The sequence below is a fragment of the Macaca nemestrina genome, chromosome 7 (genome assembly GCF_043159975.1).
Source record: "Macaca nemestrina isolate mMacNem1 chromosome 7, mMacNem.hap1, whole genome shotgun sequence".
Classification (NCBI taxonomy): Eukaryota; Metazoa; Chordata; class Mammalia; order Primates; family Cercopithecidae; genus Macaca; species Macaca nemestrina.
In genome coordinates this window covers 98,585,595-98,607,966 of record NC_092131.1, presented here as the reverse complement: position 1 = coordinate 98,607,966, position 22,372 = coordinate 98,585,595, and the positions used below count along the sequence as shown (strand labels likewise).

At 44.8% G+C, this 22,372-nt stretch overlaps 1 long non-coding RNA gene across 1 annotated transcript in view; it reads left to right on the top strand.

Annotated features, from left to right (window-relative positions):
• The first annotated feature begins 660 nt into the window (after positions 1-660).
• The window catches only part of LOC139364371 (uncharacterized), a 31,274-nt gene continuing 9,562 nt past the window's right edge, over positions 661-22,372 (top strand). The window contains exon 1 of the long non-coding RNA XR_011626109.1: positions 661-829. This is a non-coding gene — a long non-coding RNA (uncharacterized lncRNA). The remainder of the gene's footprint in view (positions 830-22,372) is intronic.

The following is a 22,372-nucleotide window of genomic DNA, read 5'->3' as shown; positions in this document are numbered from 1 at the left end:
CCTGATATTTATATGTAGAAATCCTAACTCCCAGTGACCTCAGAATGTGACTTTCTTGGAAAATATTTGGAAATTGCAAATGTAGTTAGTTAAGATGAGGTCATACTGGAGTAGGGTGGACACCTACTCCGATATAACTGGGGTCCTTATCAAAAGGGGAAATTTGGACATAAACACTGCTCACAGAGATAATGCTTTGTAAAGAGGAAGGCAGAGATAGGGGTGACGCTTCTACAAATCAAGGAACACCAAAGACAGCAAACCACCAGATGCGGCTGGGCACAGTGGTTCACGCCTGTAATCCCAGCACTTTGGGAGGCCAAGGCAGGCAAATCACCTGAGGTCAGGAGTTCGAGACCAGCCTGGCCAACATGATGAAAACCCGTCTCTACTAAAAATACAAACATCAGCCAGGGGTGGTGGCAGGAGCCTGTAATCCCAGCAACTTTGGAGTCTGAGGCAGGAGACTTGCTTGAACCCAGGAGGTGGAGGTTGCAGTAGGTCGAGATCGCGCCACTGCATTCCAGCCTGGGTGACAGAGCGAGACTGTCTCCAAAAAAAACAAAACAAAACAAAAAAAACACCAGAAGCTAGGGGCAGAGGCATGCAAACGACTCTTCCTCACAGCCTCAGAAGGAACCAACCCTGCCCACACACTGGTCACAGACTTCTGATCTTCAGAACTTCAAGACGATACATTTCCCTTGTTAAACCACTGCCTGTGGTACATTGCTACAATCACGCTAGGAAACTAATGAGACTTGAAAGTGTGTCCGGAATTGGTTCCTTCCGGTGGGTTCTTGGTCTCCCTGACTTGCGGACCCTTGTGGTGAGTGTTACACTACTTAAAGATGGTGTGTCCAGAACTTGTTCCTTTAGATGCTCAGATGTGTTCGGAATTTCTTCTTTCTGGTGGGTTCGAGGTCTTGCTGACTTCAGGAGTGAAACTGCAGACCTTCACAGTGCGTGTTACAGCTCTTAGAGGTGGCAGGTCCAGAGTTGTTTGTTCCTCCTGGTGGGTTCCTGGTCTGACTGACTTCAGGAGTGAAGCTGCGGGGTTGGTGGTCTGGCTGACTTCAGGAGGGAAGCTGTAGACCTTCATGGTAAGTGTTACAGCTCATAAAGGTAGTGCAGACCCAAAGAGTGAGCACCATTAAGACTTACTGCAGAGAGCAAAAAAACAAAGCTTCAACAGCCTGAGACCCGGTGGACAGCTTTTATTCCCTTATTTGGCCCCACCCATGTCCTGCTGGTTGGTCCATTTTACAGAGTGCTGATTGGTGCATTTTTACAGAATGCTGATTGGTGTGTTTACAAACCTTTAGCTAGACACAGAGCGCTCATTGGTGTGTTTACAATCCTTTAGCTAGTGGGAAAAGTTCCAAGTCCCCCCTCCACCCAGGAAGTGCAGCTGGCTTTGCCTCTCAAAAGCATATATTAGTTTTTTTTTTTTAAACTAAGGAAAAGGTTTTGGAAATTTATTCAACTTATGATTTTTAAGTAATAACTTTTTTTTTTTGCTTTGCTAATGAATAAACAGAAGTTTTTATGTAGTTATCGTGTAAAGAAACAACAGGCTCCTTAATGACATGGTTTGAAGATTTTTTTTTTTTCTTAGATGGAGTCTCACTCTATTGCCCAGACTGGAGTGCAGTGGTGCAATCTTGGCTCACTGCAACTTTTGCCTCCCAGGTTCAAGCGATTCAGCCTTCCGAGTACCTGGGACTACAGTTGTGCACCACCATGTCTGGCTAATTTTTGTATTTTTAGTAGAGACGAGGTTTCACTATGTTGGCCAGGCTGGTCTTGAACTCCTGACCTCATGATCCACTTGCCTCAGCCTCTCAAAGTGCTCGAATGACAGGCGTGAGCCACCGTGCCTGGCCTTGAAGATGTATTTTATCTTCCATTTGTCTGTATACCAAGTGAAGGTAACTAGATTACCCTTAGAAAATTTGAGAATTGCTGATTTAGAATCACAATCTAGGACTAGAAGTTTCAGAGGCCTCTGTAAAAGAAGCAGTAATCCAACATTCAAATTTCCCCCTAACTCATCCCCAGACTAAACTACGTTTATTTGGTCTTTATTTTATTTATTTATTTATTTGAGATGGAGTTTCCCTCTTGTTGCCCAGGCTGGTGTGCAATGGTGAGATCTTGGCTCACAGCAACCTTCGCCTCCTGTGTTCAAGTCATTCTCCTGCCTCAGCCTCCGGAGTAGGTGGGATTACAGGCATGCGACACCACGCCCAGCTAATTTTGTATTTTTAGTAGAGATGGGTTTTCTCCATTTTGGTCAGGTTGGTCTCGAACTCTGTACCTCAGGTGATCTGCCCGCGTTGGCCTCCCAAAGTGCTGGGATTACAGGCGTGAGCCACCGCGCCTGACCTGTTTGGTCTTTATTTTCATGAGCATTTTCTCCATAAAAGCTATTTTAAAAAGTTATAATTTCATTTGAATGAGCTGGAGAGGTTTGTTTTAATAAAGTTTTAAACAAATATGCTGGAATTTAACAGATTGGAAGAATAATCGTCTTTCCAAATGTTTAGCCCCACCATCAGGAGTTGTCCAGGACCCTTTTTCCTAGCTCTCTGGATACAGAAACATTTTTTAAAATGTGCCACTTCACAGAATACAAAAGACAGCCAACTCAAAGGAAGAGTTTCATGATGAAATCTAATCATGGAAGGATTATAGTATCAGAGTAAGGATTGAAGCCCTGCTGGGTGCGGTGGTGCACACCTTTAGTCTGGGCTACTTGAGAGGCTGAGGCAGGAGGATCATTTGAGCCTAGCAGTTTTTTTTTTAAAGTGAAGTCCTGTTGTGTAGATTTTGTCTTTATTTTGTTTGCTTTTGAAACAACCAATGGTCAATCATAAATAGTAAATCATACGTATAAAAATGCTTTAACCAAAGGTAATTTGTTCTTTTCCTTAAAAAAAAAAAAATGGCTGGGCACAGTGGCTCATGCCTATATACCCAGCACTTTAGGAGATGGAGGCGGGCGGATCACGAGGTCAGGAGATCGAGACCATCCTGGCTAACACGGTGAAAACCCCTACTAAAAATACAAAAAAATTAGCCGGGCGTGGTGGTGGGCACCTGTAGTCCCACCTACGCGGGAGGCTGAGGCAGGAGAATGGCATGAACCCGGGAGGCGGAGGTTGCTGTGAGCCGAGATTGTGCCACTGCACTCCAGCCTGGGCAACAGAGCAAGACTCTGTCTCAACAAAACAAAACAAAAGAAAAAAACTTTATTATTTTTTTTTTATGGAGATGAGGTTTCGCCATGTTGCCCAGGCTGGTCTCAAATTCCCAGGCTCAAGTGATCCGCCTGCCTTGGCCTCCCAAAGCACTGTGATTACCAGCTTGAGCCACCAAGCCTGGCCACCAAAGGTAATTTGAATCATTCAAAGCTACTTCGGAAATTTCCTATTCTGTTGTCTTTTAAAATACAAGGAAGGAATTTTGGTGATGAGTTTGAAAGCTAGTTTGATACCAGAAACAGGAAATCACTTCAGTTTGGATATTTATGACCTTAAAATAGAATAACATTACTGACAAATCTTACAGAAAGGGGACAAGGAAAAATACTTGTAGAGCTTTTCAAAGAGAATACATACCTTTAAAATTTTTTTATTACCTAATTAGATACACTACATACTGCTTTTAGTGAATTTTTTTTTTTTTTTTTTTTTTTTTTGAGACAGAGTCTGGCTCTGCTGCCCAGGCTGGAGTGCAGTGGCCAGATCTCAGCTCACTGCAAGCTCCGCCTCCCAGGTTTACGCCATTCTCCTGCCTCAGCCTCCCGAGTAGTTGGGACTACAGGCGCCCGCCACCGCAACCGGCTAGTTTTTTGTATTTTTTAGCAGAGACGGGGTTTCACCGTGTTAGCCAGGATGGTCTTGACCTCGTGATCCGCCCGTCTCGGCCTCCCAAAGTGCTGGGATTACAGGCTTGAGCCACCGCGCCCGGCCTTAGTGAATTTTTTATAAAATAATTTCCATTTACAACAAACATTTTCTTTGTATAATAATTGCATTTCAAGCTCCTGAGGCAGCTCAGCCAACAGAGCCCCTGCCTCCCCTGGAGCTCCCACAGCCCTCCTCTCTGGTCTGTGTGCGCCACAGGAACAATCTCCATGTGCTCCATTGAAGCAGTACCAGCAGGACACCTACAACTTGCCTTCCAGTTGCCTTATAAAAAGCCCCTCTTCCGCAGAGAGAAATCACTTCTACCCTGATTTTGTTTCAGCTTCATCTCTCTCAAAGCTAAACTGCAGAAAAACATCACCTGGGTTCCACCAATCCACCTCTGTTCTTTGCTCCCTTTCCCTCCCCTGCCCATAAAGATCATGCCACTGCACTCCAGCCTGGGCAGCAGAGCAAGACTCTGTCTCAGAAAAAGAAAAAAAAAAGCAGATACATGGTAGCGCAACAATGTGAATGTACTGCATGCCACTGAAGTGTGCACTTAAAAATGGTGAAGATGGTAAATTTTATGTTGTGTGTGTTTTACCACCATTAGTGAAAAAAGCAGATACAGTTTCATACAAAGCAGTTGTGGCACATGTGTCTTATAGGGTCACAGATGGACCTTCCTCATATGCCTAAGTCACCTTGGGGGGAAATGCTCTACTTTGGTTTGCTTGATTTGACCTTCTGTGTTGATCCTGGGAAAATTATCTCCCTAGAGAGAGCAGTTGCCACTTGAAGAATGATCAGGAAGGTCAGTCACCATTTATATATGCCTGGTTCATAGAAAACACTCATGCTCACAAAATAGCACTGCAAATGTCCAATTGTCCATTTACACAGGAGAGCTAAATTCCCCCAAATTTAAGCCTTTAGAATGACCCTAGGTTCTTCCTAGTCATGAAAGTGTGGTCTCCTTCCAGAACCTAAAAGATCTACCTCTGTCCCTAGCCCTGTTGCCCAGGCCGAAGTGCAGTAGCATGATCATGGCTCACTGCAGCCTCGAGCTCCTGGGCTCAAGATCTTCCCACCTCAGCCTCCTAAGTAGCTGGAATTACAGACACATGCTACCACGCCTGGCTACTTTTCTTATTTTTTGTAAAAATGGGGTCTTCCTATGTTGTCAAGGCTGGTCTTGAACTCCTGGGCTCAAGATCTTCCCACCTCAGCCTCCTGAGTAGCTGGAATTACAGGCACATGCTACCTCGCCTGGCTACTTTTTTTATTTTTTGTAAAAATGGGGTCTTTCTATGTTGTCAAGGCTGGTCTTGAACTCCTGGGCTCAAGCAATATGCCTGCCTTAACCTCCCAAAATGCTGGGATTACAGGCATGAGCCACCGCACCCAGCCTTGGGCTGTTTTTGTTGTTATTGTTTTCAGCTTTACTGAGATATAACTGACAAATATATTGTATAACCTAAAGTGTGCAACATGACTATTTGATATACATATACATTGTGAAATGATTACCATGACCAAGTTAGTTAGCACATCCGTTAACCCACATCGTTCCTTTTTTTTTTTTCTTCACTCTCCCAGGCTTGAGACATTAGCCCTCTTGATTCTTCATCAAGGGAAAGAGGGGCTGCTCAGCCACACACCGACACTTCTATTCTTCTTCCTCCTCTGGTATTTAAAAACCTACCCCTGCTCTTGGAAACCAAGACCCAACAGAACTTTCTCATTTCCAGACCTCTCTTCTGTTCCTTTTTGGAGGCCGTGGTTTTTTGTTTTTATTTTTTGTTGTTGTTTTGTTTTGTTTTGTTTTTGAGACGGAGTCTCACTCTGTCGCCAGGTTGGAGTGCAGTGGCACAATCTCAGCTTACTGTAACCTCCATCTCCCATCTCCCAGGTTCAAGCAATTCTCCTGCCTCAGCCTTTTGAGTAGCTGGGAGTACAGGCATGCGCCACTTGATCTCCCGACCTCGTGATCCACCTGCCTCAGCCTCCCAAAGTAATGGGATTACAGGCATGAGCCACTGCGCCTGGCCAGCCACAGTTTTTTTTTTTTTTTTTTTTTTGAGACAGAGTCTCGCTCTGTCACCCAGGCTGGGGTGCAATGGCACAACCTCGGCTCACTGCAAGCTTCGCCTCCCGGATTCACGCCATTCTCCTGCCTCAGCCTCCTGAGTAGCTGGGAGTATAGGCGCCCGCCACCATGCCCAGCTAATTTTGTTTTTGTATTTTTAATGGAGATGGGATTTCACCGTGTTAGCCAGGATGGTCTCGATCTCCTGACCTTGTGATCTGCCCACCTTGGCCTCCCAAAGTGCTAGGATTACAGGCGTGAGCCACTCTGCCCAGTCAACACATTAACTTTAAAAATTTGACTTTTCGAAAGTATGGTTTAGGGAGACTGATTGCAGCCCTGCTATTCCCTGCAGATCATCTGCCTCTTCTCACCCAGGTCTTCACAGCTTCTCTAAGAAACTCCGCTAGAGAATGTCCTAGGGAACCCACCCTGATCTTTCTGCTTCTGGACCCCACAGTGACCTTATTAGTGAGCCTCCGATTTCGATACTGAATCACATTCTGCTTTGTATTAGCCACAATCATTTAGTAAATGCCAATCTTGCTACCTTATCTAGATGGCAGATTATCTAGGGCAAGGTTCTTGTCACCTACTTGTTCTGTATTCTCAGTGCTTCTGTACAGTTGGGGCTGCCTCTGTGGCCTGGAAAGGAAAGCAGCAGGGCTGAGGGGTCAAAGAACACCAAGGCAAAAGGATAGAGTACCTGCCCTCAAAGTGCTCAGAGTCTAGTTGGACCGATAAGCACGATAGTATATCATTCGTTGTAAGCCACAGAAACCTGATGTGGTTGGAAACCAAAAAGGGATTTATTGAAAGAATATGGTCAGGTGCGGTGGCTCATGCCTGTAATCCCAGCACTTTGGGAGGCCGAGGCGGGTGGATCACGAGGTCAGGAGATCGAGACCATCCTGGCTAACACGGTGAAACCCCGTCTCTACTAAAAAAATACAAAAAAAAAATTAGCGAGGCGTGCTGGCAGGCGCCTGTAGTCCCAGCTACTGGGGAGGCTGAGGCAGGATCTGGCCCTGGGAGGCGGAGCTTGCAGTGAGCCGAGATCGCACCACTGCACTCCAGCCTGGGCGACAGAGTGAGACTCTGCCAAAAACAAAGAACAAAACAAAACAAAAAACACAAAAAACAGCCTAACCAACATGGAGAAACCCCATCTCTACTAAAAATACAAAATTAGCATGCTTGTAATCCCAGCTACTCCGGAGGCTGAGGCAGGAGAATCTCTTGAACCTGGGAGGCGGAGGTTGCGGTGAGCCGAGATTGCACCACTGCACTTCAGCCTGGGTGACAAGATGGAAACTCCGTCTCAAAAAAGAAAAAAAAAAAAAAAAAAAAAAAAAAGGCCGGGCGTGGTGGCTCACTTAATCCCAGCACTTTGGGAGGCCGAGGCGGGCGTATCACGAAGTCAGGAGATCGAAACCATCCTGGCTAACACGGTGAAACCCCGTCTCTACTAAAAATACAAAAAATTAGCCGGGCGTGGTGGCGGGCGCCTGTAGTCCCAGCTACTCGGGAGGCTGAGGCAGGAGAACGGTGTGAACCCTGAAGGCGGAGCTTTCAGTGCGCGGAGATCGCACCACTGCGCTCCAGCCTGGGCGACAAAGCGAGACTCCATCAAAAAAAAAAAAAAAAAAGAGAAAGAAAGAAAGAAGGAAAGAAAGAATATGTAGGAATGCACCTGATCCAAGGGAAGTCTGAAGGTCCAGACTCTAAAAAGACAAGAATGTGGAGGTGCTGGGAGTCTGGAGCTCCATCTCCTTAGAACATTGTTTCTGGGATGAATGAGTTACAGCCCTTTTCAATCTTTTAGGTATCTGCTCAGTATTCAACTGGAGTGGGGTAGGGGGTTAAAGAGATGTTGGTTGAAGGATACAACATTTCAGTTAGACATAGGGACTAATTCTCGAAGATTTATTGTACAACATGGTGACTATAATTAAGACCAATGTATTATATACTTGAAAATTGCTAAAAGAGTAAATTTTAAATGTTCTCACCACATAAATATAAATATGTGAAGTAATGAATATGGTAATTAGCTTGATTTAGCAATCCCACAAAGTATCTATATGTATATCAAAACATCATGTACACCACAAATATATAGATTTTTTTTTTTTTTGGAAACAGAGTCTTGCTCTGTCGCCCAGGCTGGAGTGCAATGGCATGATCTCAGCTCACTGCAACCTCCACCTCCCAGGTTCAGGTGATTCTTCTGCCTCAGCCTCCCAAGTAGCTGGGACTACAGGTGCACCACCACACCCTAGCTAATTTTCTTAGTACAGACAGGGTTTCACCATGTTGGCCAGGTTGGTCTCAAACTCCTGACCTCGTGATCCGCTGGCCTTGGCCTCCTAAACTGCTGGGATTACAAGCATGAGCCACTGTGCCCGGCTCATAAATATATAGAATTTATTTGTCAATGAAAAAAATTCAACAGAAAGAAAATTCCACTTCAACTATAGCAGAGTAAGAGCCTAACAGACTGTCCCCCCACCAAGATAAGTAGAGATGATGGGCAAAATGCAAAAGAAACCAACCAGTGTTTCTGGAGAGTTAACAAAAGTAGGCAGATTTTGAAGAGGATTTGAAACTTAAAGGAACTGATTCAAGATGGGTTTCCCTTTTTGTGTGTGATTTTGGCCAGAAAAAAGACTGTCATTTTGTGGAACAGGGTAGTTGTAACTTCAGTGGAAAGCCTACCAACTTTTTGGGCCAAGGAACCAGCGAACAAATCCCAAGGCCACCATGGCCATCAGAAAATGAAGGGGGAATCTCAGACCACAAAGAGTCAGAAAAGGGGAGCTCCCAAATCTATTTACAGTTTGCCCAAGTCTTAGGCTGACTCCCGAACCATACTCAAGTGTAACAGATTCAAAACAACTTGCATTTATGGCTAAAAGAACAGAAGTGAGACTTGAACTACTGCCCACTGTGGGCAAGTTGGAATTTGCAGTTTGAATCTCTCCAAAGTAAGTGTCAGTTAAAACAAAATGAACAGTAATCTCTGGGGAGATATAACCAGGGTTTCCACAAAATAGCATCATAAATTCCAGGATACAATAACAATCACTCAATAGATGAAGAACTAGGAAAATGCAATCCATTCTCACAGAAAAAAGTCATCAATAGAGAACAATTCTGAGTGACTCCACATGTTGGAATTTTCAGACAAGAACCTTATAGCAGCCAATATAACCATGTTCCATTAAGTAAAGGAAACTATATTTGGAATGAATGAACACATAGAAAATCTCATCAGAGAAGTATGAAAAAGAGCTGGAAGAAATTTTATAATTGAAAATGTTTCTACACTACGGTCTGGGTGACAGAGTGAGATTCCATCTCAAAAAAATTTAAATAAATCAATGAAAAATTCACTGAATGGGGTTAATAGTAGGATGAAGATGACAGAGAGTCAGCTAACTTGAAGATATAACAGTAGAGTATGCAATCTGAAAAATAAAGACCAAAAAAATAGAAAAGGAAGCTGTACAACAGTATCAATAAGTCTAAATACAGGTAATTGGAATCCCAAAAGGAAGGAAATTTTTATTTTATTTTTATTTTTTGAGACAGAGTCTCACTCCATCACCCAGGTTGGTATGAGGAAGGAAATGTTTTAAAGAAGGTAGAAAAAAACATTTGAACAAATAATGGCTTCTCAAATTTGGTAAAAGATATACAGTTGGCTAGGCATGGTGGCTCACACCTGTAATCCCGTCACTTTGGGAGGCTGAGGTGGGAGGATTGCTTGTGCTTGGGAGTTCGAGATCAGCCTAAACAACATAGCAAGATTCCTCCATCTCTACAAAAAAACTTAAGAATTAGCTGGTGTGGGCCAAGGGTGGTGGCTCACGCCTGTAATCCCAGCACTTTGAGAGGCTGAGGTAGGCAGATCACGAGGTCAGGAGATGGAGACCATCCTGGCTAACACGGGGAAACTCTGTTTCTACTAAAACTACAAAAAATTAGCCGGGCGTGGTGGTGGGTGCCTATAGTCCCAGCTACTCGGGAGGCCAAGGCAGGAGAATGGTGTGAACCCAGGAGATAGAGTTAGCAGTGAGCCGAGATCATGCCACTGTTCTCCAGCCTGGGTGACAGAGTGAGACTCCGTCTCAAAAAAAAAAAAAAAAAAAAATTTCAAAATGAATGATAATAAATACAGCATATAAAAAATATGGGGCTGGTGGTGATGGCTCATGTTTGTAATCCCAGAACTTTAGGTGGCCAAGGTGGGCGTATCACTTGAGTCCAGGAGTTCGAGACCAGCCTGAGCGACACATTGAGATCTTGCCGCTACAAAAAAAAAAAAAAAATTTAGGATGCATTCAAAGTAGTACTCACAGGGAAATTTGTGCTTTAAGTGATTATATTAAAAAAGAAGAAAGGCCTAAAGCCAAGCGTGGTGGCTCATGTCTATAATCCCAGCACTTTGGGAGGCCGAGGTGGGCAGATCACTTTTGGTCAGGAGTTCGAGACCAGTCTGGCCAACGTGGCAAAACTCCATCTCTACTAAAAATACAAAAATTAGCTGGGGGTGGTAGTGCTTGCCTATAGCCCCAGCTACTTAGGAGGCTGAGGCATGAGGATCTCTTGAACCCAGGAGGCAGAGGTTGCAGTGAGCCAAGATCGTGCCACTGCACTCCATCTAGCCTGGGTGACAGAGTGAGAGTCCATCTCAAAAAAAAAAAAAAAAATGCTGAATTTTAGTCAGGTGTGGTGGCTCATGCCTGTAATCCCAGCACTTTGGGAGGCTGAGGCAGAAGGATCACAAGGTCAGGAGTCTGAGACCAGCCTGGCCAATATAGTGAAACCCCATCTCTACTAAAAATACAAAAAAAAATTAGTCGGGCGTGGTGGCGGGCGCCTGTAGTCCCAGCTACTGGGAGGCTGAGGCAGGAGAATGGCGTGAACCCGGGAGGGGGAGCTTGCAGTGAGCTGAGATCGCGCCACAGCACTCCAGCCTGGGCGACAAAGCGAGACTCCATCCCAAAAAAAACAAAAACAAAAACAAAAACAAAAAATTAGGTGGACATGGTGGCAGGTGCCTGTAATCCCAGCTACTTGGGAGGCTGAGGCAGGAGAATCACTTGAGCCCGGGAGACAGAAGTTGCAGTGAGCTGAGATCATGCCACCTTGCCACTGCACTCCAGGCCAAGTGACATTGGGAGACTCTGTCTCAAAAAAAAAAAAAAAAAGAATTAAAAAAAAGAGGCCAGGCACAGTGGCTCACACCTGTAATCCCAGCACTTTGGGAGGCCAAGGCAGGCGGATCACAAGTTCAGGAGATCAAGACCATCCTGGCTAACACGGTGAAACCCCGTCTCTACTAAAAATACAAAAAAATTAGCCAGGCGTGGTGGCGAGTGCCTGTTGTCCCAGCTACTCGGGAGGCTGAGGCAGGAGAATGGCGTGAACCCAGGAGGCGGAGCTTGCAGTGAGCCGAGATTGCGCCACTGCACTCTAGGCTGGGTGACAGAGCGAGACTCTGTCTCAAAACAAAAAAAAGAAAAAAGAAGACGAAGAATGGCCTAAAATTAATGAGTGAAGTTTCTATCTTAAGAGCAATGTCAACCTAAGGAGGTACATAGAAGGAATAAAATAATAAGGATGGAGTAGTAATCAATGAAATAGAAAACAAACAAGAGAGACAATTAACAAAGTTAAACTTGGAGCCTTGAGAAGATCAACAAAGTTGATAAAACCCTAGCTAGACTGATCCATAAAAAAGATGTGAAAATATAAATGAAAGATGTGTCATCAGTACAGATTCTACAGACATTAAAAGCGTAGTAAGATTCAACTGCAAGAAGGGAGAGAGAGGGAAGGATGACTGAGTAGCTAACTTTGATTCATGTGCTGGCATAGAGTGGGGAAATATGACTATCACTGAACAGTCTCCAAAGAGGCAGGATTTTCCCCATAGCAAATTCAAGTGAATGGATGCTTGAGTGGCCAATGCCTCAAATACCCACTACAGACATGCAAACTGGTAATGACATACACTGAAATAAAGTGAGAATAAAGGTATATACAAAGTGTATGTCTTTGACAACTGTGTTCTTTCACTCTTGAGACGGAGTGTAGAGAAAAAGCTGACCTCAGGTTGGAGCAGGCAGTCTGTTTTAAAGGCAATGTGTGCAGTGAGCTGTGATCACATCACTACATTCAAGCATGGGTGACACAGCAAGACCCTGTCTCCAAAAATTAAAATTAAAATTTAAAAAATAAAGGCAAAGTGGAGCAGGTACTGACTGATGCAGGTACTTTGGACAATAATCACAAAGTATGTTATCTCAATGATGAGACAGTCTCACTCTGTCACCCAGGCTGGAGTGCAGTGGCATGATGTTGGCTCACTGCAACCTCAGCCTCCTGGGTTCAAGCAATCCTCCTCCCAAGTAGCTGAACTAACAAGCATACACCGCCATGCCTGGCTAATTTTTGTATTTTTAGTACAGACAGGGTTTCACCATCTTGGTCAGGCTGTTCTTGGACTCCTGACCTCAAGTGATCCACCTGCCTCAGCCTCCCAAAGTGCTGGGATTACAGGTATGAGCCACTGTCCCCGGCTTCAGTGATCCTTTCATTTTGCATTGTATATGGCACCTGCTTATGAAAGCAGCAAAAACAAACCCCAAAATTCTAGGGTGAAGAAATATCAACACAGGAAAGTTGCGAAGAATTATATTACGTTCCATATATGCAGTTTAAAACTTTCTCCAAATATTACAAAAGGCTTTGGAACACTGGTTCATAAACTTTGAAAACCTTTGGTCATTTTAAATAAACCAAAGAAGGAAAACAAGATTGCCTCCAAAAGTAAACTTTTTACCACTGTTGATCTTAACTGCTATGACAAAAAAAAAAAAAAAAAATTACCTAAAATAGGTAACCAGAATAACACTGTTTAGTTTTTGTCTTTGTTTTTGTTCTTGTTTTTTGAGACAGAGTCTTGCTCTGTCGCCCAGGTTGGAGCACAGTGGCACGATCTGTGCTCACTGAAGCTCCACCTCCCGGGTTCACACCATTCTCCGGCCTCAACCTCCCGAGTAGCTGGGACTACAGGTGCCCCCAACCATGCCCAGCAATTTTTTTTGTATTTTTAGTAGAGATGGGGTTTCACCGTGTTAGCCAGGATGGTCTCGATCTCCTGACCTCGTGATCCGCCCGCCTTGGCCTCCCAAAGTGCTGGGATTGCAGGTGTGAGCCACCATGAAGAATAACACTGTTTTAATGAAAGACCAGTGAAATACCACAAATAAATTACGTAATTGTGCAAGAAACAAGTAAATTAATGCTACAAGAAGGCTTTAGGAGGATCCCTAATGACCACTCCACAATCTATTTTATTAAATTTATGTATTAATTTTATTAATACATAAAATTGTTATTTTATTTTATTTAGAGACAGAGTCTTACTCTGTTACCCAGAGTGATCTCGGTTCACTGGCATGATCTCGACTCACTGCAACTTCTCTCTCCCGGGCTCAAGTGATTTTCCTGCCTCAGCCTCCTAAGTACCTGGGATCATAGGTATGTGCTACCATACCTGGCTAATTTTTGTATTTTTGGTAGAGATGGGGTTTCGCCATGTTGGCCATACTGGTCTGGAATCCCTGACCTCAGGTGATCCACCCAACTCGGCTGGAATTATAGGCATGAGCCACCATGCCCAGCCCACAATCTGTACTTTAAAACTTGATATAGTGTGAGTATAACGATTATACAAAAGTAATGACATTGTTAAGAAACAAATGGAGGAGGTGTTGGCCCACTTAAAGTTATGCTTATTTCCTGGGCAAAAGCCTACAATCTGGAAATAGTTAGTTCAGGCCTGAAATACATCAGCTGTGCTCACTGGTCATATAAACTTTGTTTTTTTGTTTATTTGAGACAGAATCTCTCTATGTGACCCAGGCGGAGTGCAGTGGCATGATCTCAGCTCACTGCAGCCTTCACCTCCCAGGTTCAACTGATTTTCCTGCTTCAGCCTTCTGAGTAGCTGGGATCACAGGCACCCATCACCACACCTGCCTAATTTTTGTATTTTTAGTAGAGACAGGGTTTCACCATGTTGACCCTGCTGGTCTTGAACTCCTGGCCTCAAATGATCTGCCCACCTTGGCCTCCTAAAGTGCTGGGATTACATGTGTGAGCCAGTGTGCCCGGTCAGGTCAGAAAAAGTTTGTAAAGGATATTGCCTTAGGCCATGCTTGCCTTGTTATAAAGGAATACATGAGACTGGGTAATTTAGAAAGTAAAGAAGTTTAATTGGCTCACAGTTCTGCAGGCTGTACAATCATGGCACCAGCATCTAGTTGGCTTCTGGGGAGGCCTCAAGGAGCTTTTATTCATGGTGGAATGTGAAGCAGGAGCAGGCCCATCCCATGGCCAGAGCAGGAAGAAGAGGCAGAGTTGGAGGAGAGGTACCACACACTTCCAAACAACCAGATCTCCTGAGAACTCTCTCACCATTGCAAGGACAGCACCAAGTCATGAGAGATCCACCCCCATGATCCAATCACCTCCCACCAGGCCCCACCTCCAAAACTGGGCATTGCAATTCAACATGAGATTTAGAGGGTTCAGGATCTAAAAAATATATCAGCTATAGTATAATCTCTCTATCTCAATAAAATCTCTCTCTCTCTCTCTCTTCGGGTATATATCCCATTTCTGTATCACAGAGAGGTGGAAGTAGTGGTCAGGGCCACTGTGCTAGCATAGACTTGCTCCAGCATCAGTCAGTACCGTGGAGCTGCATAGATCTGGGTGTGTTGGTTGTCCTAGGGTTTCTGGTTTCTGAACGTTACCATCCTGTCTGATTCAGGAGCTCACAGATCAAGCTGGATTTGCTAATCCCTGCTCAAAGAGTAAACTGGAAGAAAAACTATTGCTAATTATTATCTCCTTTTTCATATATGGCACAATGTTCTTTTAAAAATGTTCTTTCCTGCATTATCTCATTTGACCCTCATATTTAACTGCCCTGCAAAGAAAATGGGGCAGATATAATCATCCATACTGTATGACTGGGAGTTGTGAAGGTGAGGCTCAGGGAGTCCAAGTCTCTAAGCTTGTAAATGGCAGAGCTGAAGTCAGAACCAAAGCTCGTGGTTACCAGAGTCCCCTTTCTCTGATTCTATAGATACTAGCAGGGCTGGGATTAGGATGAAGCAAGTGAGGCACCAAAAAACTCAATAATCAAAACAAATAATATTTGCATGTAATATTTTTAAAGGTTAAAATAATGTCAATACATCTCTGATGAACAAAATATCACATTTTAATTTTATTTATTTATTATTATTACTATTTTTTGAGATGGAGTCTCGCTCTGTATCCCAGGCTGGAGTGCAATGGAGCGATCTCAGCTCACTGTAACCTCTGCCTCCCAGGTTCAAGTGATCCTCCTGCTTCAACCTCCCGAGTAGCTGGGATTACAGGCGTGCATCACCACGCCGGACTAATTTTTGTATTTTTAGTAGAGACAGGGTTACGCCATGTTGGTCAGGCTGGTCTCAAACTCCTGACCCCGTGATCTGCCCGTCTCAGCCTCACAAAGTGTTGGGATTACAGGCGTGAGCCAGTGCGCCCGGCCTTACTTATATTTTTTGAGACAGGGTCTCACTCTGTCACCCAGGGTGGAGCACCATGGCGCAATCAGGGCTCACTGCAGCTTTGACCTCCCAGGCTCAAGTGATCCTCCTGCCTCAGATCTCCCTGAAAAACTGGAACTACAGGTGCACACCACCAGGCTGGGATAATTTTTTGTATTTTTAGTAGAGATGGGGTTTCGCCATGTTGGCCAGGCTGATCTCGAACACCTGGACCCAAGTGATCCGCCAGCCTTGTCCTCCCAAAGTGCTGGGATTACAGGTGTGAGCCACAGTGCCCAGCCAAAGATTTTAAATTAAAGACCCATGGCTTGCTTGTTCTGTGACCCTGCAATATTTTGCAACAGGAACAGTCCTTTCCAGTTAGCCTGTAGTTTCCAGGCCACGCAGTCCATCTCATTTGCTGCCAAGTGGGTTTTTGAGGGTTGACAATGTTGTACAAATAGATTGGACAATGTGGAGGTTTCTATATAATCTTTTTATTTTATTTTATTTTTTAAAAGAGATGGAGTCTCGCTCTGTCACCTAGGCTGGAGTGAAGTGGCGTGATCATAGCTCACTGCAACTTCGAATTCCTGGGCTCAGGCGATCCTCCCAACTCAGCCCCGGGAGTCCTGGGACTACAGGCACATGCCTCTACACCTGGCTAATTTTTAAATGTTTTTTGTAGGAATGGGTCTCATTGTATTGCCCAGGTATTATCATAGTGCACCACAGCCTTGAACTGCTGGGCTTAAGTGATCCTCCACCTCAGCTTCCCATGTAGTTGGGACTACAGGGGCATGCCACCACGTGTGGCCATCTAGTCATGTGTTTTGATGGGGTCAGAACAGGCTGGGGTCAGACAGCCGGGGAATGGCCGAGTCAGGTTTGGATCCCAAAGCTGATGGTGCCAAGGTCCTTGCGCTTGACTTGTTGCTACCACTCTCTGTCTTCCTAGTGCCTACACCTAGTAAGGAGAAGGCACTTGTAAATGAATCACTGTACTGCAAACTGAAAATAGTAAGAGCCCAAGTAAAGTACCAAAGAGTTCTCAGGATTGAGATACTTCTGGCTGGCTGGTTAGGGGCTATTACATAACATGCCAGCATTCCAGAGATTCTATCAGAGTGCCAAGGGCAAAATCTATTTTTTGATCACTGACATACAGGGTGTATCCTACTTTTTAGGAGCTCTCATAAATGGAAGCCTATATTTACATAAAAAATATCTTAAATTGTGATTTACTTTGGTGAAACCATGTTGAAGCCCATTCAATATCAAGTTCTCCTAATTTATTTAATGGAATTTGATGTACAATTGGGTATTTTAATGGCCTGTTGGATAATTTTGATATAGTAAACATTCCCTCAGTTATTTGAGCATCTACAGCTGTGCATTAGTAAACAAAATAAATCTAAGCCAAGGTCTCTACCTCCAGTAAAGCCAGGTTGAGTCTTCTTAGGGAGATACAGTCCTTGTACTCAAATAGATAATAATTTATGATAAGAAACAATTTCTTAGAAATAGCATAGGCGTTAACTGGTAGAAATCCTAAGGAGGGAAAGTAATCACTTTGGAAGACAGAAATTCGAACAGTTTGCATGAACTGGCCCTGTGGGATGGGCACAGAGCCGGAGATGTGAGCAGTGCACATTTGAGGGCTGTGGGGAGGGCTGTGCAAACTTGGGGGGCAGTCGTGTGCCAGACAGGATGACAGGACAGTAACAGTCTGGCTGAGGCCAGAGTAGGTGATGCATTAAGCTGGCAAAGCACCAATTAAAGACATAAAGGACGCCTTAGTGTAGATAGTTGTAAACCGGTAAGACTTTTTAGGAAGCCCTTCAAGAACAGCGCCTGGAAACCATCTTCATATAGAGAGTCAGAGGGAAACCAGAAGGCAATCAGGAAGATGAGTGGAAAAGAAAGGGCTAAAGGTGTCAGAGGAAAGCTGGGACCATGCAATATCAGGAAGGTGCTGAGAGCTACAAGAGGTGAGAGGTTACTGTTAGGTGCAAGAGAAACGTCAAAGAGGAGAGAAACATTTGAGATCGTCGGTCGCATTTTTAGCAGGATGTGGCAGTAGGGTGGGGATTCCACCTGATAGCCTGATAGTGTGGCTTCACAAAGATTGTACAGGACGATTTGTCTGATGTTGAACATGCTCTTGATCCTGAAGTCTTTGAGCCAACAGATAAAATACAACCCCATTCTAGTTTATCTCAGTAGCATGTGCCTTATAATAAAATCTGGAATATCTTAGAAAGGATACTTTGAAAACTAGCTACATTAACTGCTCTCAGGGAGCGGTGCTGGATGGAAGAAAATAGAGGTGAGAGAGGCTTTTCATCCTTTTGCACCTTTTGAATTTTGAACCAGGTGCTATTTAAAAAATTAAAATTACAAAAAGTCAAAGAATAAAATACATGTGTGGTAAAAAAAAAAAAAAGAAATAGGAATAAATATTTAAGAGTACCATCTTCACAGGCTACTCCAGTGACAAACAAGGAAAGAAGCAAACCCTTATGCATTTTTCTTTTCTTCTTTATTTATCACGAGATATCTGCAGGCAACCTGTATGCAATTTTTTTTTTTTTTTTCTGTGAGATGGACTCTGGCTCTGTCACCCAGGCTGGAGTGCAGTGGCATGATCTCAGCTCACTGCAACCTCTGCCTCTTGGGTTCAAGCAATTCTTCTGCCTCAGCCTCCTGAGTAGCTGGGACTACAGGTGCATGCCACCATGCCCAGCTAATTTTTTTGTTTTTTTTGAGGCAGTCTCACTGTTTTGCCCAGGCTGGAGTGCAGTGGCGTGATCTCGGCTCACTGCAGCCTCTGCCTCCCGGGTTCAAGCAATTCTCCTGCCTCAGCCTCCTGAATAGCTGGGACTACAGGCGTGTGCTGCCACGCCTGACTAATTTCTGTATTTTTGGTAGAGACAGGGTTTCACCATGTTAGCCAGGATGGTCTCGATCTCCTGACCTCGTGATTTGCCCGCCTCCGCCTCCCAAAGTGCTGGGATTACAGGCGTGAGCCACCACGCCCGGCCTAATTTTTGCATTTTTAATAGAGATGGGGTTTCACCATGTTTTCCAGGCTGGTCTCAAACTCCAGACCTCAGGTGATCCACCTGCCTCAGCCTCCCAAAGTCTTGGGATTATAGGTGTGAGCCACTGCACCCAGCCATGCAATTTTTTATAAAACCGTTTTACTGATGTATAATTGATAACAATTAGCTGCGCATGTTCAAAGTGTACAATTTGATAAGTTCTGACATACATATCTGAGGAACCATCACCATGATCCAGACAGTGAATATAATTATTACCCCTGAAAGTTTCCTCATGCCCTTTTGAAATCCCCTCCTTCCATCTCTTTCCCACTCTCAATTCCCAGGCACTGATCTGCTTTCTATTATTTTGCATCTTCTAGAATTTCATATAAATGGAATTGTAGAGAATGCACTGTTTTGTTTGGCTTATTTCACTCAGCAAAATTAGATATGAGATTCATCCAGATTGCATGTATCAATAGTTCATTCATTTTTATCGTTGAATAGTATTGAATGTTATAGCTATACCATTTGAGAAAATACCTAGGATCAGGGTGATGCGGTAACTATACTTAACTGTATAAGAAACTGACAAATATTTCCAAAGTAGCTGTACCATTTTGCATGTTCATTGGCAAAGTATGAGAGAGTTCCACACCCTTATCAACACTTGGCATTGTCTTTTAAATGCTCAGCTGTCTCCTATGCATGTAGTGTTATCTTACTCTGATTTTACTTTTGTTTGTTTGTTTTTGAGACAGGGTCTCTGTCACCCAGGCTGGAGTCCAGTGGCTCGATCTCAGCTCACTGCAACCTCTGCCTCCTGGATTCTCCTGCCTCAGCCTCCTGAGAAGTTCTGATCACAGGTGCCCACCACCACGCCCGGCTACTTTTTGTATTTTTAGTAGAGACAAGGTTTCGCTATATTGGTCAGGCTGGTCTCAAACTCCTAACCTCAGGCGATCCACCTGCCTAGGCCTCCCAAATTGCTGGGATTATAGGCATGAGCCACCGCACCTGCCCATTCTGTGTTTATTAAACAAAATGTTAAGTTGCTGGCCACAAAGTTACCTTTTAATAAAATAATGGGCCTGTAATCACAGCACTTTGGGAGGCTGAGGCAGGCAAATCACGAGGTCAGGAGATCGAGACCATCCTGGCTAACACGGTGAAACCCCGTCTCTACTAAAAATACAAAAAAATTAGCCAGGCATGGTGGCGAGCACCTGTAGTCCCAGCTACTCGGGAGGCTGAGGCAGGAGAATGGAGTGAACCTGGGAGGCGGAGCTTGCAGTGAGCTGAGATTGTGCCACTGCACTCCAGCCTGGGCCACAGAGTCCCTCTCAAAAAAAAAAAAAAAAAAAAAAAAAAAAAAAGGCCGGGCGCGGTGGCTCAAGCCTGTAATCCCAGCACTTTCGGAGGCCGAGACGGGCGGATCACGAGGTCAGGAGATCGAAACCATCCTGGCTAACACGGTGAAACCCCGTCTCTATTAAGAAATACAAAAAACTAGCCGGGCGAGGTGGCGGGCGCCTGTAGTCCCAGCTACTCGGGAGGCTGAGGCAGGAGAATGGCGTGAACCCGGGAGGCGGAGCTTGCAGTGAGCTGAGATCGGGCCACTGCACTCCAGCCTGGGCGACAGAGCGAGACTCCGTCTCAAAAAAAAAAAAAAAAAAGGCCATCCTAAAAGGTAGAAGGTAATATCGTACTGTAGTTTTGATTTGCATTTCTCTGATAATGATGTTGAGCATCTTTTATACACCTGTTGATCATTTGTATGCCTTCTTTGGGGGAAATATCTGTTCATATCCTTTGCCCATATAAAAAATCAGGCAGGCCGGGCGCGGTGGCTCAAGCCTGTAATCCCAGCACTTTGGGAGGCCGAGATGGGTGGATCACGAGGTCAGGAGATTGAGACCATCCTGGTTAACACGGTGAAACCCCGTCTCTACTAAAAAAATTTAAAAAACTAGCCGGGCGAGGTGGCGGGCGCCTGTAGTCCCAGCTACTCGGGAGGCTGAGGCAGGAGAATGGTGTGAACCCGGGAGGCGGAGCTTGCAGTGAGCTGAGATCCGGCCACTGCACTCCAGCCTGGGCGACAGAGCGAGACTCTGTCTCAAAAAAAAAAAAAAAAAAAAATCAGGCCATTTGTCAGGAGAATCGCTTGAACCCAGGAGGCGGAAGTTGCAGTGAGCCGAGATCACGCCACTGCACTCCAGCATGGGTGACAAGAGTGAAACTCTGTCTTTAAAAAAAAAAAAAAAAAAAAATTCAGGCCATTTTTTATTTCTGTTATGGAGCTGTAGGAATTCTTCCTATATTTTATTTGTTTATTTATTTATTTAGAGATGGAATCTCACTCTGTCGTCCAGGTTGGAGTGCAGTGACGTGATCTCAGCTCACTGTAGCCTCTGCCTCCTAAGTTCAAGCAATTCTCCTGCCTCAGCTTCCCTAGTAGCTGGGTCTACATGTGTGAGCCACTATGCCCAGATAATTTTTGTATTTTTAGTAGAGATAGGGTTCCACCATGATGTTGGCCAGGCTGATCTCCAACTCCTGGCCTCAAGCGATCCACTCACCTCGGCCTCCCAAAATGTTGGGATGACAGGCGTGAGCCATTGGGCCTGGTTTTCCCTATATTTTGAAAATTAACCCCTTATCAGATATATGCAAATATTTTCTTCCATTCTGTAGATTGCCCTTCCTTCCTTCTCTCCCTTCCTCCATCCCTCCCTCCCTTCCTTACATCCTTTCTTGACAGTCTTGCTGTGTTGCCCAGGCTGAAGTGCAGTGGCGTGATCTTAGCTCTGCAAACTCTGCCTCCTGGGTTCGAGCCATTCTCTTGCCTCAGCCACCCAACTTGCTGTGATTACAGGTATGTGCCACCATGCCTGCACGCCTGTCTAATTTTTGTATTTTTAGTAGAGGCGGGGTTTCACCATGTCGGCCACGCTGGTCTCAAATTCCTGGCCTCAAGCAATCCTCCCACCTCAGCCGGGCATGGTGGCATGCGCCTGTAATCCCAGCTACTCAGGAGGTTGAGTCAGGAGAATTGCTTGAATGGGGGAAGTGAAGGCTGCGGTGAGCAGAGATCGCGCCACTGCACTCCAGCCTGAGTGACAGAGCAAGACTCCGTCTCAGCTTTGAGTGTAGGATTGGGCCTTGTATTAACTCCAAAGAAGAGCCCAACACAAAGATTTACATGGCGGTAGCTCATTTGGGAATTGATACAAGGAAGCAGAAATGGGGGGAGGGACTGAGGCGGTGAAAAAGGACAGAGAGAAAGTCAATACAATGCTGTGTTACTTAGTTGGCCACCATTTTAGGTGACTTGTGCTGCATTCCATGGGATATTTTGAGTCTTATGAAATGTGTCTCAGAATTGTCCACTTGGGATGACAGAGGAAAACATTTATCCTCAAAGGTGGCCCCAGAGATGTTCCCTAAATGCCTAGGTTGCACGTGCCTAAATGCTGATGCTGAGTGGTTCTGCAGGCCCACACAATGTCAGAGAAGCTTTGGGATTCAGGGCTGAGAGGAGACTTTCCTTTGCCTTTCAAAGCTGTAAAGAACTTGATGGAAAGGTGGCTGCAGATATTGGTGGAGTAAGAGGTCAGACCAAAAGGATTAGAAGCAGTGCACAGAATGTGTCCAATACATTGATCCTGAGCTTCACTGAGGGGTGACCTTGTTCAACCATTT